We start from the raw sequence: 18,248 nt of genomic DNA, 5'->3' as shown, positions 1-18,248 counted from the left end.
CCTTCTCAAGCCACATCTACACTCCTCAGTGGAAGACACCCCTTTCTTCTCCCTGCCCTTTATTCTCAGCAGAGGACTTCACTTGCTACTTCAGCAACCATTCATGTTTAGTGAGCACCTACTCTCAACCAGGCCCTGATCGAGACTCTGGGTATGCCATGATGGGAAAACAATTCTGTGACTCATAAGTTTTATGTTCTAATGGAAAGAGATGGATGATGAACAAATAGATAACTGCGTGGAATGTCATTGACTATGATAATATAAAGAAAAGTAAAGTAGGATACAGGTAGGATACAGAAGAAGCCATGGGGAGGTAGCTGCGAAGATAACATTTGCATGGGGAGCAAGTTGTGTGTCAGTCTGATGGAAGGAAAAGTAGAGCCTCCATGGCGAACACAAGCTAGGTAAGTGAGAAAAATAGGGAGGTGGCCAGGGATGGCTGGAGCAGAGGAAGAAAAGGAGGCTCAGGTGGGTGGGGAGGAGGGAATGACTTGAGAGTCCAGGAGGCACTGTGAAGATTTAGCTTTTTCTCGGAGTGACCGGGAGCCATTGGAAGGCTTTGGGCAGAGCAGTGAGAGGTTGTGTCTTAGGCTTTAAGGGGCTCACACTGGATGCTGGGATGAGAAGCGGCTGTAGGGTGAGAGTAGGAGCAGGAGCCAGAGATGCCAGAACTGTGCTTGCCCTCCGGAGGAGCTATTTTTAGTTGTACAAAGGAGACTTGTGGAGACTTTAGTGGAAACAGGGAGTGGGGAGCCATGAGGGGGATTTAAGTAAGGGAAGAAATGCATCTTGTGGATGCTGGAAAACCTATGGAAACCCAAGAGACAGATCTTGCTTATTTTGCTTCCCAGCATAGAATTCCCTCTCTACTTGGAAAAGCCCTTCACTGTGTGAGGGTTGCTGAAATGCAGACTCCCTTAAAAGGGCCTCCCTTTAAAGAAGCTCTGGCACCTAGAGAATGGGCTGGGGACCTAGGCTTGGCCAATGGGATGCCCACACCTGAAGCCTTTAATTTTGATTCATAGAAGACATCCCACCACCTGAGAAAGTCTTCATGATGCCTGCCGCGGGGTGAGACTCTTGCTGGTGGCAGTGATACCAAAGGCAATGTCTCGGGCACGGTCAAGGGGTCCCTGACTGGGCCTCCTCCCTCACCTCCTGCCCTGTGCAGGCCTGGTTTTCCTGGCTTCCCGAGTCAGGTTCAATGCTTGCAACCAAGAACCGTGCACATAAGACTGGTTTTTGGCCAAAAATTTTGCAGAGTACTACTTTCTAAAGACAGTCTGTTCTAATTTGAGCCACTCTGACTCTAGACGTGGGTGAGAGGTGGTCACAAACTATCCAGTATGATGTTGCATTTAGAGAGGGGGAGAGTGGGGTGAGAATAAAGACAGGAAGAAGCAAAGATGAGTTGAAACGAGTTAAAATGCCTCATGAGATCAATCTGAATATCTCAGTGTAAAATAGACACTTTTTTTTTTGCAACTTTTTTTGTTTTAAAATTATTTTCACAATTCTTTGGAAGAAAGCCGCTGATTACATTTTAATCTGTTTTTGAGAGTCCTCAGTTGGATGTTCTGATAATACAGGGATTGTTTCCTGTGGAATAGGAGAAGTTGAGCACACTCTTTATGTTTTTGCATTTCTTAAGCTCTTCAAAATTCCAGAAGCCTAATTCTATTATCAGTTAGAAACTTCAATTCCAAATAATCAGCATAGATAAAACAGGAGTTTCAGCTGTGAAAACTGTTTCTTTTCTCTGTTCAGAGAAGAAATATGGAAAGAATGATCTCAAAAGCTTCCTGCAGCCCTAAAAATCTGATTTGACCTGAAATTATTACAAACTTATTACGATATTTTAAACATGCAGAAAGGTGAAGAAAATTTATTTAATGGGCATGAATGTATTTATCATGTAGCTTTAATAAATCTTAACACTTTTGTAATATTTGCTTCATATTTTTTCTTTTAGTTTTTTTTTTAAATGACCATGCAATGGCATTTTTTCCTTCTTCTGGTATATAATCATATTAATTTTTTCATTAAAAATTTGTAGTAGAGTATACATAACAAATATTTGCCATTCTAACCATTTGAAGTGTATAGTTCCAGGGCATTAAATGCATTCACAGTGTTCTACAATCATCACTACCATCCATCTCCAGAACTTTTTTTATCTTCCCAAAAGGAAATTCCCTCCTCATTAAAGAATGACTGCCTTTCCCTCCTCTCCCTAGCCCCTGGAAGCCACCATTCTACTATCTTTGTGAATTCCATCCCCATGAGTTTTAGTACATTGTAGATTGACATCACTGTCACCACACTAAGGACACATTTCCCCCCAAACCTCCCTTTATAACCACAGTGTCCTTTGCCCCTGGAAACCACTGATCTGTTCTCTACTATTCTTTTCTCCAATATAATAAATGCAATTATAAGGATGTGACTTATTTAAAAAATTTTTTTAATGTTTACTTATTAATTTTGAGAGAGAGACAGAGCATGAGTGGGAGAGGGGCAGGGAGGGAGATACACAGTCTGAAGCAAACTCCAGGCTCTGAGCTGTCGGACACAGAGCTTGAACCCATGGAGCTAGAACCCATGGACCACAGACCGTGAGATCATGGCCTGAGCTGAAGTCAGATGCTCAACCCACTCAGCCACCCGGCTGCCCCAAGGATGTGACCTCTCAATACTGGCTTCGTACGTGCAGTGTGATGCCTTTGAGGCTCATCCAAGTTTGTGTCTATTGCTCCTGTACGCCCCTCTCCAAATCCTTTCCAAAGGTGACCACAGCCCTTAAATAGTGTTGAATTCTTATGAATTCAGCACAACATGAAATTTATAGTTTTAGTGTATACAGATTTAGCCATAAAAATATATACTTCCTGTTTTCCACAATTTAAAATTTAAATAAATATCATAATGTACATACCATGCTGCAAGTTGCTTTTATAATTCACTGCTCTGTTGATGCCATGTTAGTGCTGGGTTGCTACATTTCACTGTTATATTCTTTTCTATGAATATATCATGTAGATCATAGATTCATCCATTTACCCATAAATAGACATTTATTCCTGTGTGTCTCTCTTTACTCCATCCCGACCGTCTGTGTTAGGCCTCCTGCCCAGGGCCGCCAGTCTCAACGCAGGTCTCAGATGGTCAGAAATACCCACTCTGAAGTCAAAATGGGGGAATCCCATATCTCATCTCCAAGCTAGCTGCTTGCTTGGCTGTGAACCTGGACAGAGGTTGTGTCTGATCCTTTGAGCCCTACCTAAGCCCAAAGTTTCAATGAGGTGTCAATCTTAGACATGTATTAGAATTTCCAAGAAAGCCTTTTTAAAAAGGAAGAGAGGGGCACCTGGGTGGCTCAGTTGGTTGAGCATCCCACTTTGGCTCAGGTTATAATCTAATCATTCATAAGTTCAAGGCCAGCATCGGGCTCTGTGATCACAGCTCAGAGCCTGGAGCCTGCTTCCGATTCTGTGTCTCCCTCTCTCTGCCCCTCCCCTGTTCATGCTCTGTCTCTCTCTCTCTCTCTCTCAAAAATAAACATTAAAAAATTTTTTTAAGAGAAAAAAATTTAAAAATTAAATTCTTTTTATTTATTTATTATCTTAAGTCCTCAGGTGATTTTAAAATGTAGCCAGAATAACAAACCTGATTTGAAAAATAAGAACAAACAAACACCTCCAGACAGCTAGCTTTTTCCAGGTTTTTTTCACCAGCTGGAGAGCTGGCTTCCAGCCACCATGTCTGGTGGTTGAGGTTACTCTAGCCTCCTCCCATCTCTTTTTAGTTCTGTGGGCCTTGCAGGAGCCAAATTCGGACGCCTGTACCTGTTTCCAGAACTGAACCCCTGGGCCCTGGCCTCAGCCTTCTTCCCTGATGAGCGGTTTCTCTTCTGTCTCTGGGGCACAGGGACATTTATCTAGTTTCCGAGACTTCCTATGGTTTATACATTTTCTTGACTTGTATTTCATCGTTTCTATATGTTCTATACGTTGAGATGTTGCCTCAGAGCACAAACTTCTAGAAATGGTTTCTATCTCAGACTCTTGAAAGCACACGTCGCCTGCTGGAGGGCCGCTGTTGTGACTTCAAAGGAACACAGGCTGCCACAGTATAGCTTCCTTTTGTGTTTTACTGTTTTAAAGTGAAAAATTATTGCTTTTTCGCATTTCAAAAGTAAATTGTACTCGTGGGGAAAAGTTCCAATGCTGTGGAAATGATTTTGAAAATGAGTCTCCAATAATCATTTCCCTACAGATAGTTTTGAGTATAGTTTTACATATTTTTATACATTTATACACATACTAATTTTTAAAAGTAAAAATGGAATTTTATTGGGCTGTTGAGTTTTACACTTCATGTGTCATGGAAAACTTTCTATAGTTAGATACCTACATTATGATTACTGGACACATTGTGCTGCAGTTCACTTAGGGATGGCTATTTGTAATGTTTTCATCATGGCCATCATAGACAACACCAAAATAAATGTTCTCACATGTCCATCTTTGTGCATTTGTGTGAGATCAAAATCTGCCTTATTTCCTTGGAACCCACATTTCCTACCACAAGTAGGAAGGAAAGGTCAGGAAGGAAAACTGGCCTGGAGAGTGTGGAGCAGTCAGTGGCTAGAAGGCAGTGGACACGTGGTGCTCCCTTGAGTGCTCAGTCCTATTAGAATCAACTTCTTGAACATCTGAACTCTCAGTGCCGTGCACACTGGAATAGATGCCCTTCGCTTCACCTTCTCCTTAACCTACCCTGGTACTCAGCATCAGCCTCTGGAGGCTTAACTTGGAAGGTTAACTTGGAAAGGATTAGTGCTGTGATTTTCAAACTGCAGGGCTGTGACCTGTTAGTGGTTTATGAAATCAAATGAAAAGATCACAAATGAGCAATTTAAAAAAATCGAACCCAATAGTATTGCAAGTATCAGCGCATGTCATGTGAAGTGTAAATGTTGCAATTTTATTTCAAGGGTGTGTGTGTGTGTGTGTGTGTGTGTGTGTGTGTGTTGGGTATTGTCTTAACTCAGATTCCTTGGAAGCAGAGCTTAAGAAAAGAATTTGGGTGTCCGTGATGTGTTTAGGAAATGCTTCCAGAAAAATGAGAAAGGGGCTCAAGAGGGCAGGGGATGCACTGAGCAAGGGTGTGCTCTTAAGCCTAGTCCAGTGGTTTGAATTGCACAGAGCTGGTGCTGCCGGAGACAAGCCGGTGGCGCCTCTTGAATCCCCATGTCAGCCTTGGCTGCGGGCTGCTCTGAGGAGCTGGGGTACGTAACCTCGGGAAGCCAGCTCCCGCTCACCTCTGAGTGATTCTCCAGGAAGGAAGCAGTGCTCCCGACAGCTGGGGAATGGGGCGCCAGCCTGCAGAGGGTTCCCAACAGGGTCCATTTCAGGTAGTTTTATAAAATGTATTTCTTAGTGTGCTTCAGGGGAAAAAAAGGAGTTTGAAAAGCACTGGTTTTAGAACAATTATGTCCATTGATCTGTGGGCAAGAAAATGAGTCCTCTATCACCCTTTTGTGTAGTTCACTAAACAAAGGCAAATTCCCATATGCAATATTCATTACAAATTCGCCCTCGGAGAAAAAGGCACCACAGAAATGAATCAAACACAGAGGATGTTTTTAATGTTTTAAACTCAAGCCTTAAGGCCCCATCCACCACCTAAGGAGGCTTAGAGCCATGTTGCCTGGCTTGGGGCATACCAACCTGGGAATGCAGGGGTGGGTGAGCTGTTAGCAGGGCCTCGAAACTGTGAAATGAGCTTGACACATATTTGCAAAGCACTCATTTCCCCTGTAAAATGTTTTAAAACGTATTTTAATGACCATGGGTATAGTATGGAGCAAAATATAAAATTCACATGAGCTTTGAAGATAAAGAATAAAATTACAAAGAGATGTCAGATTATAGCTCACCCAGTTTGGACTATGCTTTCAGACTCCCAGACATTCGTGTTCATTGGCCAGTTAGACACTCAAGGAGAAAATTAATGAAAGCAGCAGTTACAGTCCTCTTCTCCTCTGAGGAGGCAGTATTCAACAAGGTCCTCCAGATTCCAAGTAGTTTGCGAGGAGTGACACCCGACAGTCTTGGTCACCAATCCTGAACTACCAGAACCATTCACTTAGTCAACAGATGGTTATTAAGCACCAACAAGATGCCAGCAACTGGGGATAAAATGAATGAACAAGACAGACCGCCCTGCCCTTATGGACTGTTCTGGTTAGAGGATTCAGACAAAATCAAATAAATAATGCAGGAGTCATTAGAGCTGCTCATCAAACCTTTGTGGCTTTCTGCCTTTAGGGAACAAGTGCGGTGGTAGGGCCCCTTGTGAGTGGGTGGGGACATTGACCAGTTCTGGCCAATGAGTGGTGACTAGAAGTGACCGTGAGTCCCTTCTGGGCTAAACAGGTGATGTAATGCTCCCTGGAGCTCTCTGCCCTCTGACACAATGACTAGAGAAGTGTCCATATGGTGGCTGCCCCATTAGGCAGGCCTGAGCTGAGCCTCCCAGCTGCCCCCTAACATAATGTGGACTGAGAAAACAATACACCATTGCAAACTCCTGAGATTGGGGGCGGTTTGTTACTGAACTGTAATCTATCTAGACTATCCTGATTCATGCAAAACAATAAAATAAAATATTATCAGTTGTGATAGCTGCTGTGAATAAAATGAACAAGTTGCTAATGTAACGTAACAGAGAGTAGCCTACAGGGTCAGGGAACGCTTCTGTGAAGATAGGAAATTTAAGCTGGCATCTATTAGATCAAAGTAATGTGGATTTCCATAATTGTTTTTTGCTTTATTGCAGAGAAAAGAAAAGTAGCCCTAGAATCAGAGCCAGAACAGTCAGGATGCAGACATGCCTAGGGTTCCATGGCTCACTGGTACTCTAACTTCAACCTGTGGATGCGGGTCCATACCCTCTCCAGGAGAGCTGCTGCTAAGTGAGGCAAGTGAGGTGTCTAGGGTGTGACACTGGAGGAGACCACTCTCTGGGGAGTCCTGAAAATGCTGGCCTTGGAAAGGTTGTGCCCTAAGAAGCCTACTCTTAAGGAGGCACTCCTTAAGGAGGATCATGCAAGTGTAGGGTGGACACCTAGACGTGAGTGCTTCCTTAAGTGTTAGACCCTACATTCCTCCTCATTGAACCCTGGTCCCAGCTGTGCTCTACACCAGTGTTCTCAGGAAGGACTTAGCAAGCACTCAGCATTCAGGTAACTGTAGCAGTGTCCTTGGCATTCTGGGTGTGTCTGCTGACCTAATCTGAAATGCACTACATTCCTTGGGACCGTGCAACTGCACAGCACTTCAAGATGGGGAAGCACAGGGTTTTCAGATGTCAATAACTGACTTCTTCCCAGAGTTCTGGGAAGGAAAACCAAGCAAGGAGATGAGAGAGTGAGATTTCCAGAGTTTAGGAAGGGCTGCAGGCTGGATAGGGCTGTTTTTCCCTCTGTGCAGAAAAAGCCTTTCTTCCACTTTGAAAATGATAATTCCCGATGCAAAAATGGAATTAAATGCAATGCATTCTTCAGTGAGGTGCTAATGACTAATAGCACCTTTTTTTCCTGGAAGCACGTTTGGGGATGGAGAGAAGAGAGAAGCTAACAGCAGACAGCTCCTCACAAGCTTGGTTTGATTATCCCCACTCTACAGAAGAAGGACCCATCTCTTTAGAGTCAATGGCACTTGCCCATTTGAACACAAGTCTGTCTCTTATCCACTTGAGGACAAGGGGTAACAGAAAGGATAAAATGTGGTGGCCAAAAGTGCTAATCTAGAGGAGAGGATGTTTAGCAGAAAAGAAACAAAGCCACCTACTTAACGAAGTTAGCTCTTAACCCAGGCCACTTGATTTTGTGTAAAGTTTCACAAATCTACTACCTTCTGGATCATTGTTCTTAGGCAATTTCTAAGTATCTAAATTGCAAATATTATCTTTCAGTCTTTGACTTATATTTTAGCTTTCTTAATAGTATCTTTTGGAGAGCAAAAGTTTTTTTAATTTTGGAGAAGTCCAATATATCCATTGTTTTCTTTTATGGATCATGCTTTTGGTGTCATATGTGAGAAGTCTTTGCCTAATTCAAGGTCATAAAGATTTCCATCTATGTTTTCTTCTTGGGATTTTTTTATTTTAGTGCTTACACTTAGTTCTGTGGCACATTTCGGGTTAATTTTGCGCAGCCACAACTTTTGGACCCTTCTCTTGACAGATGAGGAGACCAAAGCAAAGGGGCTTAGCTCAGCTTCTGAAGCAAAGGATGACAGAGCTAAATAGATTGGTAGGGTCCCTTCCAGACAAAGTGCTCTCACAGAGGCTCATTCGAGTCTACATCCTCCAGCTTTGAGGCTGCGTGATTGTTGCCTCTAACCTCACTTGTTAAACAGGACTTCTTAATGTCTGAGCCAGGTATTTCTTATCAGCTTTGGTCCACTGTGTCTGTTTCTCAACTCAGTAGCAGCACAATTGTTTAGCGTCATTGTTTATATACTTGGAGCCAGCTCTCATCCCATCCACATTTCTTCCAGCTAAATAGCTTTGGCTTCTCTTCCTCCCAGGGGCTGTTTCTGCCCCTCCCAGGCCTTGCACTGCTTCTCCACACTAATGTCCTGTATGTGGCACTTGCCACTTGGTATTGAACCTTACAGCTCTGAAAGCAAGGGCAGGCTGGGAATATGTAGTTGGGTGGATTTCCCATAGGATGCTGGAGGGAAAACAGCTGCCAACTTCCATTCCAATTTGTCAAGCAAGACAGCTGGAATTGTTCAGCCTTTCAATTTCTGGAGATCTCTTGGGGAGGGGGAAGGCCAGGGCAGTAGGACCCATGAGGAAAGGTTGGGCCAAGGGAACTCAAGAATCATACCTGTCACTCAAACACAAAGCTGACAGTTTATCCTCTTATAGTTTGCATCCAACTACAGTATCTGTTCTTTTCACTTGGTAGTGAAAGATCATATCAGCAAGTACCTGCGTCTTGATAAAGCAAATTTTTAAACCGTCATAGTTTGACTGGTGGGCTGGGAGCAATGTAGATGTCCCTCTGTACAAGAATGTAAAAGGGGTATCTGGTGAATATATACAGAATGTTCTGCAGCAGATCTGTGCATATACCCAAGAGTGGGAAAAGATCTTAAATATATACAGTTGAATACAGAAAAGAAGAGTAAGATCTACAGTACAGGGGCACCTGGGTGGCTCAGTTCACTGACTTCGGGTCAGGTCATGATCTCATGGTTTGTGGGTTTGTGGCTCTGGTGCTGACAGCTCAGAGCCTGGAGCCTGCTTCCAGAACTGTGTCTCCCTCTCTCTCTGCCCCTCCTCCACTCATGCTCTGTTTCTGTCTCAAAAATAAACATTACAAAAAAGATCTACAGCATAAATACTGTTCAAAAACACATGCACTCTTCCAAACGACAATCCATGTTTTCCGAGTGTACATGCTGCTTCTATCAGGCCATGTATTACACACATAAGAGCAGATGTCTAGCGTGGGGAGGGGAATTAGAGTGGGGTGGGGGTTGTATTCATTTCCCAAGGCTGCTGTAACCAATTCTCACAAACCGGGCCACTTAGAGCAACACACTTGTATTCTCTCCCTGTTCTGGAGGCCAGGGGTCCAAAATCAGTATCCCCATGCCAAAGGCAAGGTGCTGGCTGCTCTGGAGATGCCAGAGGAGAATCCACTTAGTCCCCTCCAGCATCTGGCAGCTGCTGGCACTGTTGGCTGGTGGCCACATCACTCCAGTCTTGAAGGCCAGCATCTCCAGGTCTCTTCACGGTCCCAGCACCTTCTCTGTGCATCAGGCCTCCCTCTGCCGCCCTCTCATAATGTGTGTAATCACATTTAAGGCCCAGCCACATGACGAGGATACAATCTCCCTATTTTAAACTCCTCAGTCTCTGGTGCCTGGGTGGCTCAGTCGGTTGAATGTCCAACTCTTGACCTCAGCTCACGTCATAATCTCACAGTTTGTGAGGTCAAGCCCCGCGTCTGGGTCTGTGCTGACAGCATGGAACCTGCTTGGGATTCTCTCCCTCTCCCTCTCTCTCTGAGTAAAGACGCTTTAAACTCCTCAATCTCATCTGCAAAGACTACCCTCCTTTTGCCATGTAAAGTAACATTCACAGGTTTCAAGGATTGGGAGGTGGGTATCTTCTGGGAAGCCATTTTCCAGCTTATGATAGGGTCTTTTACTCTTTAATTTTCTTTCACACCTCTCACCCAGTCTCTAGAAAATCATGTTGATTCAACTTTCAAAGTATCTGGAATGGTCTACTTCTACCACGTCTGTGGCTCCCAGCCAGCCTCGATGAAGCCACCAGTGCTCCTTGTGGGTCCCTTGGCTTACCTCCTTATTTCTCTACAATGCACTGTCTACACAGTGGCCAGAGTATCTTTCTTAAAACCTTAGTCAGATCCTGTTACTCTTCTGCTTCTAATTTTCTTACTCTGCTTTATTTTCTCTTCATAACACTCATTCACCCAGTGATACATATATCTATTGTTTACTTGTCTCTTTCCATGACTAGAATAAGCTCTGTAAGAGCAAACACTTTGTTTTATTCCCAGACGTGGAAAAACATCGTAGATACTCTCAATAGTTGTTGAATGAATGAGCAAAGGGGAAAAAATATAAAAAAGAGAGGTGCTTTCGTAGACCCCTGGGGAAGGTGTGTCATAAGCTAAGAAGTACACTCTGCTGTTGTGTTGTCCCAAGGACAATTTTTCTAGTCCTAAGGGAACACAGCAGGGTGGATGGCTTCACCTCAGGCCACACCTGAGCTCTGGGTTCAGTTAAGCTGACACATCTCCAGAGCTACTTCCCCAGGTACCTGTCTATCTAAGGCAGTGTGGCTGCATGAACCAAGTGTGGACTTTGAGCACAGACTGACCTGGAAGCCCCAGATAGATTGTCTTGGGCAAGTTACCTAAACTATCTGAGTCTCAGCTTTCCTAATCTGCTAAATAAAGGATTGCAATTCCTATCTGGCAGGATTATTCTGAGGGTAGAAATAACATAGCGAAATAAAGTTCATGTTACTCTGTTCTATACCCAAGTGACCCTTCATTGCATCAGACTTTCAGATCCTTGGCTTTATGGTGATACTATTGGTTGGGGGGCACAGAATGCCACAAATAACCCTAAGTACTTCATGTCATGGTTTTCCCATGGTAAAACGCTGTTCTTTGTACACTGTGCTATTGGTTAATAAAAAAGGTCGATCAGTGATCAAGGTCAGGCATCTAGATATCTGGGAAGGCAAGTCTGTCCAATCCACTATGGGAAGGGTCCGCTTCCTCAGTACTTTGAGAATGCCACTGGTTCACCTCTGGCATTGCCCTCACCACACTCTATTGTAACGATCCGCATAATTATCCAGGTCCCATACCAGAACTCTTTATGCAAAGGTACTATGTCTTCGTTATTAATTTTTATACATTGACTGTTGAATGAATAAGTGATATGACATACATTTTATATCACTAGTACTATCCAATTCAACTCAGTTTCAGTTAAACTCAATTAAATTCAATGAACATTTGCTTGATGCCGTGTCTATCATTCTAGAGATCCTGTGTCATTTCCTCTATGGGGACAGAGCCTCTGGTCTTCTGCTGGGCTGGAGAGGAGAAGTTGCAAGGCCGATCAGGGAGGGAAACAAGATCTGGGACTCTAACTGCTCCTTGAGAAGAGTTTTACCAAGCCTTTTGTTTTGTTTTTTTAAGTTTATTTTTGAGAGAGAGAGCACAAGTGGGGAAGGGGCAGAGAGAGAGAGGGAGAGAGGGAGAGAATCTGAAGCAGGCTCTGCACTGCCAATGCAGAACCCAATGCAGGGCTCAAACCCATAAACCGTAAGATCATGACCTGAGCTGAAACCAAGAGTCAGACACTCAATTGAATGAACCACCCAGGGCCCCCCCCCACCAATCCTTTTGTTTTCTAAATCTCTGCTTCCCCCCTGCTTCTAGATATACCTGGTACCATTAATTCTGGGGCCTTTGGAGGGTTCTGCACAACCCAGTGGGCTGCTTCTTATCTTCACAGTAATGGCTTATGACTCAGCTTTCTGAGGGGGGCTAGGTCAGGCACCACTGTGCATTTGCTTTCTAGCTTCAAAAAAGCTGTTGCTCTTTTCTCCTCTTCTCTGTACTTAGTTCTTGCAAGTTCATGCCCAATTCTGCTCCCATCCTTTTAGTGCAGTATAAGTAGGAAAGATGACTGTATTTGTTTAAAACATATCTGTATTAGTTTCTTATTGCTTCATGACAAATTGTCACAAATTTGGGGACTTAAAACAAATTTACTATCATTCTTGGGGTAGAAGTCCAACATGAGTCTCAGTAGGCTGAGGTGTTGTTGGCTGGGCTGCATTTCATTCTGGGAGTTTTGAATGAAAGACGGTGTTGTCTTTGCCTTTTTTTTTAAATTTTTAAATGTTTTATTTACTTTTGAGAGAGAGAGAGAGAAAGAGAATATGAGTGGGGGAGGAGCAGTGAGAGAAAGAGACACAGAATCCAGAGTAGGCTCCAGGATCTGAGCTGGCGGCACAGATCCCAATGTAGGGCTCAAACTTGTGAACTGTGAGATCATGACCTGAGCCTAAGTTGGGCACTTAACCAACTCAGCCACCCAGGCGCCCCTGCCTTTTCCAACTTCTTGAAGCTGCCTGCATTCCTTGGATTGTGGCCCCTGCCTCCACCTTCAAAGTCAGTAACAACGGGTCAAGCTTTTCCACGTGGCATCTTGAATGCACCCTCTTCTGTCTCCCTCTTCCACCCTTAAGGACTCTTGTCATTACATTGAGCCCACCTGGATAATCCAGAATAATTTTCCTAATTGAAAGTTAGCAGATTAGCAATTCCCTCTGTAATTGTAAGGTGACATATTCACAGGTACCAGAGATTAGGGCAGGGGCATTTGGTGGGGCAGGGAGAATTATTCTGCCTATGGCAGCATCATTAACTAGAACTTAGAATTTCAAAATTGAGTTTGCCACCATGTTCTATCAAGACTTAATTAACATGACTCCTTAAAAAAAAAGGTATATATATGTGTGTGTGTGTATATATATATGTACATATAAATATATATATATTTAGGAGGCTCGGTCAATTGAGTGTCCAACTCTTGATTTCAGTTCAAGTCATGATCCCAGGGTCATGGGATCAAGTCCTGCATCAAGCTCTGAGCTGAACATGGAGCCTGCTTATGATTCGCTCTCTCCCTCTGCCCCTCCCCTGCTTGTGTACTCTCCCTCTCTAAAATAAAATAAAAATAAATTTAAAAAAAGACTTAACAGGACTCCTGATTTCAAAGAAGCTTACTCTTCTCATGCAATCCAGATGTCTTAAGGTTTTGTATGAGTTTCCAAAGATGTATAGAAAATGAGCAATATTTGCTCTGATGTCATTTCATTCTGGCAACAAGGTAGTAGAAAAGCTTTTGTCTGAAGAACTTAAAATGGCAGTGGGTTTGAATAGTGTTTCCCCAAAAGACATGTCTGAATCCTAGTCCCCAGTCCTTATAAATGTGAACTTAGTTGGACATGGGGTCTTGACAGATATAATTAAGTTAAAGATATTAAGATGAGATCATCCTGGATTTAGGGAAATCTAGTGACTGGTGTCCTTGAAGAAAAAGAAGGGGGGAATTTGAAATACAGGGGGAAAGGCCATATAAAGATGGCGCCAGAGACTGGAGGACAACCACAGGCCAGGGAATGGCAGGATTGCCTGCCGCTGCCAGGAGCTGGGAGACGTGGAATATATTGTCTCTCAGAGACTCCACAAGGAATCTGCCTCCTGCTAACTTGATTTTGGACTGCTGGCCTTTACTGAGAGAATGAGTTTCTGGGTTTTCATTTTTGTTTGTTTGTTTGTTTGTTTGTGTTTAAGCCACGCACTTTGTGGTGCCAGCCCTAGAAAACAAATACGGTAAAGCTTTCACCAATTGTTTTCCAAGTAGTGAAGTCACAGGTTGCATTAACTCCATTTTGCCTGGAGAGCCTATTTGTTCCCTGTTAGAACAGTCCCTGTGACATTCAGAATGTTTACAGGCTGTGTCTATAAAGGCACAATCAAGCGAAGATAGAAATTACAGTGCCCCCCCCCCCGCCTTATCCGTGGGGGATACATTCCAAAACCCCCAGTGGGTGTCGGAAACTGTGGGTAATACCGAACCCCATATACACTGTGTTTCCCCCTGTGTGTACATACCTACCAGAAAGCTTAACTTATAAATTAGGCACAGTAAGAAACTAACAACAATAATAAAATAGAACAGTTATAACTACATACTGTAAAAGAAGTTATGTAAGTGTGGTGTTTGTCTCTCAAAATATCTTACTATACTATGCTCTTCCTCCTTGTGATAATATGAGATGGTAAACTGCCTACGTGATGATACAAAGTGAGGGAAATGACATAGGCATTGTGACATAGCATTAGTCTACCACTGGCCTTCTGACAATATTTTATGAGAATCATCTGCTTCCAGACACAGGTTGACCAAGGGTAATTAAACTGAGGAAATGAAATACAGATAAGGGGGCTGGGAGGGAGGCACTGTAATCCTTTGGTAATAAAACCAAACACTTACTGAGCCAAACTCTGTGTTAAATGTTTTACAGTCATTATTTTACGTAATCTTCCTATCATCTCTATAAGGATGGACTATAATAATCTCTTTTTCATAGGCTTGGAAACTGCAGCAGAAAGAGGTAAAGCTACTCAGAAAACATTCTAACCTAGGCCTTTCAAAACCTTAAGCATTTATGCCTAAAGGTCCCGATTAGCAGTTGAATCTTTCAAATCTTCTAAATAACTGCTCACAGTTCTCCTTTCCACCGTGTGGAAAAAGCCAGAAAGTTCCAGCGTTCCTGCAGCCAACCCTGAAAGTTTAAAAACGATTATGAGTTAAATAAATCTAGAATATTCTTTCATATTCATATCATACCCAAAGGCTTTCTTCTAAGAGAAGCTTCTAAAAGAGTCAAGTCCTTTAAAAAATGTTAGAAGCTGCTGCATAGATCTCGCTGATACTCATCTGATTAAGAAAATATTATCTTTCCCCACAGTTAGGCTTTTATCAGAGATGGGGAAAGATAGCTGAAGACTCAGAATTCATTACCAAGACAAATAGGAAAAAAAGAGGAACTTTGAAAGGCTCTTCCGGACTTACTGGAGCAGGGCAGTCATTCTTTCTGGTATCTTCACATATCCTGTTCTGTTCAGGAAATAAAGACAATTTTGAAAGCCTGATGCATAGTAGTTACCCAATGGATGATTTTCCTGGTAATCACCTTGATCATCTCCACTTTACTGCAAGTTGGTTTAAGCAAAGTTAAAGCCAGAGCCAGTGGGTGGCTGTAACTTCATTGGCAGGGTCACCCTGCCTTACAGGTTTGAGTAGAAGATAAGCTCACATTTCTTTTATCTTCTACTAGTGAGATTATGTCTGGTTTTGTTCCCAGGATCCCTCATTGTGACGATAAGCCTCAGGGTTTGCTCATTCTATGATAGTAATCTTGGTTCCAATCTCTTTGTGAAAAGAACACTAGAAATTCGGGTTCTTCCATCTTGTCCTCTGCTGGGAGGAAGGCCTGCTCCCGAGCTGGCCTTGACTGCTCTGATCACAGGAGGATTAGAATCAGAGCTGGGGGCTGGGCCACGCCCCTCCACTGTTGATGTCACTGCCATGGTGACGGCATGTGTAGAGGTGAGGGGTGCTGCTGGGGGTATGTGGAAGTCCTGTGGTATGCCGCCTTGCTCAGGCCTGTCTTCAGAGTCCAATGGCCCTCCTCCCTCAGGCTTGCTCCCTATAGCCTGGAAATTCTTCTCCCTCCACTGCCAAGGACGCTGCCTGGGCTGGCCCCTTGGGCTGACCCTGGCACTTTTCCCAGGGTGTCTATCGGTTGGGCAGAATAATCCAAGGTATAGGATGGGTGCCGACATGAGGGCAGTGGTAGCAAATAAAATTGATGGGCAGAGTACAGGCAGACCATGGTGGATCTGGGATGCTTGGCCAAGGGGCCCGGGAGGGTTTTGAGCTGGTGTGAAAATCACACCTGAATCCTGCCTGAGATTCCACCTCTACTTCCAGCCACTACGGCCTGTGCCTCGGAGAAGTTGGTCTTCAGGTAGCGTCCCTGGGTATCCAAGGCAGCAGGGCAGTGAGAGGCAAGAGCCTTCCTGGAGAGCCTAACCCATCCTGGAGAGCATTCGTCAGGGTCCCTTCTGTTCAGTCTTGTCCTCTGTGTCTGACTCTCTGAGGCAGCTGGGGAGCTGGGATTTCTCTACATGGTGATTATGTCTGAGACTCTTACTGAGTCTGCAGCTGGCTGCCTCTTCTTTCCTCCCTCTGTCTGTCCTGGGCCACTGCACCAACCCCAGCCGTGGAGCCATTCAAGGAGTTTGGAAGGAGCGCTACATTAAGGACATCCTTTCCTTTCAAGTTTCACGAGGGCAGCATGTGGAGCAAAATGAGAAGCAGACAGGGGGCCAGAACTTGGGCTTTGGGGCTGGTCTCTGCCGCCCAGCCTCAGTGCCTGCCCTCACCAAGGCTCAGTTTTTCTCATTGGTGAAATAAAAGGGGGGAATCATGATAACTCCCAGAGGTACATGCAATTCTAACATTCACTGATTCTGGGTTTTGTAACTCTACTTATGCTTTTTTTAAAATTTTTTTAAAGTTTTTTTTTTTTTTGAGAGACAGACAGTGTGAGCAGGGGAGGGTCAGAGAGAGAGGGAGACACAGAATCTGAAGCAGGCTTCAGGCTCTGAGCTAGCTGTCAGCACAGAGCCTGATGTGGGGCTTGAACCTACGAACCGTGAAATCATGACCTGAGCCGAAGCCAGACACTTAACTGACTAAGCCACCCAGGTGCCCCTACTTAATCATTTTGTATTATTTTCTGAAAACTTGACATCCTGGATGCCATTCCCTTTCCTCTCTGTACACTGTTGGGTACAGAATGACATTTTAATCACCTTGACAATGACATATTTTAGAGCATATTTTATCCCAGTGAATCTTCAGAGTGATACAAAGAAGCACAAACTTGATGTAGGTTATAATTTTTGATGTGGCTCCTCCCTCCTCCTCTCTTCCTTTGTCTCTATCATTCATGAGTGTTTGTTTACACCTGACTTGGGCATATTTGCTTGCTTGAAACTCAAAGGATTCAGAGAAACAGCATGTCCAATCTTGCTGGACATTTCTGGGAATAGGCTTTCACTCTGTTGACTGCCTCAGATGAGGGGGCAGGGACAGGAGTCCCAGCCCAGGTCTGGAAAAGCTCTTTTCTCATTTCTTGAGTCCAAGATTTCTTGGGAGCTGGCCCTACCACAAACTAGCTGTACCTGAGTTTCCTCACATGTAAAATTGGGATCATAACAATATCTATCTATAGGGTTGTTAGAGGCATCCTATTTCAGAATCTCCTGAAGCATTTGTCCAAAATCCAGATTCCTGGGCCTCAGCTCAAACCTCCTAAATTGGCATCTCTGGAATTGAGGCCCAGAATCTATATTTTTAGCAGCTCTCCCAAGCAATTTCTGCATGTGACCGTCTGTGAACCTATGCCTTCCGTATCTGATGCTTGCCCGCACACACAGCCTTGTGACCTGCATCCACTCGCTTAAACAGCACCATGACTCTTGAGAGGTAAAGCAGTGGGTTCCCTTCCTTTCTCTACACAGGAAGCTGCTGTCCAAGGTCACAACAGTGTCCCCAAACCCCATCACCCAACATCCCCTTCCATTTTCTCTCCTGTTGCTGAGTCGTCTTACAGGAAAGGATGCTAGCATGCAGCCCGTCACAGAATTTGGCTTGACTTCTTTTCATTTCTTTGCATTTGGTGGGTGAGTTTGCCCGCTTCTGTTTGGCAGATAGCCATCATCTTCCTTTATAAATGGTTTTATCTGCAGCCGCTTTTATCTTATCAGACTCACAGTATGTCTTCGTCTTTCTGCTCCTAAAGATAATTCCCGCTTTGCTATATGTCATAAGTGTCATCCCAGGCATGGCTCAAAATAACAAATAGGGTTGTTCCCAGTGAGGAAAGAAAGCTGGCAGCACCCTGCTTGGGGAAAGTGAAGGTTCTGAACTTTCACCTGTCTGCTCCCGCCATGCCCTTTAAAGGACACTTTGAGAGACCCTTTAAAGGACTCATGTTCCCTGACATGTTAGGAGGGATGCTTTTGA

General features: G+C 43.9%; 3 long non-coding RNA genes across 4 annotated transcripts in view; 2 read left to right on the top strand and 1 right to left on the bottom strand.

The window, feature by feature from the left end:
• LOC115301776 overlaps positions 1 to 18,248 on the top strand; it is a 99,653-nt gene that overhangs the window by 47,461 nt on the left and 33,944 nt on the right. The window lies entirely within an intron of this gene.
• LOC115301775 lies at positions 14,494 to 15,666 on the bottom strand. Its single transcript, XR_003913275.1, has 2 exons — positions 15,225 to 15,666; positions 14,494 to 14,934 (listed from the first exon to the last, which is right to left on the bottom strand). It is a non-coding gene; the product is annotated as an uncharacterized LOC115301775 (long non-coding RNA).
• Positions 15,800 to 16,662, top strand: LOC115301779. Its single transcript, XR_003913283.1, has 2 exons — positions 15,800 to 15,976; positions 16,436 to 16,662. It is a non-coding gene; the product is annotated as an uncharacterized LOC115301779 (long non-coding RNA).

This window comes from Suricata suricatta, chromosome 9 (assembly GCF_006229205.1).
Source record: "Suricata suricatta isolate VVHF042 chromosome 9, meerkat_22Aug2017_6uvM2_HiC, whole genome shotgun sequence".
Lineage (NCBI taxonomy): Eukaryota > Metazoa > Chordata > Mammalia > Carnivora > Herpestidae > Suricata > Suricata suricatta.
The sequence above is the reverse complement of the archived record's forward strand: the minus strand, read 5'-3'. Positions and strand labels throughout refer to the sequence as shown.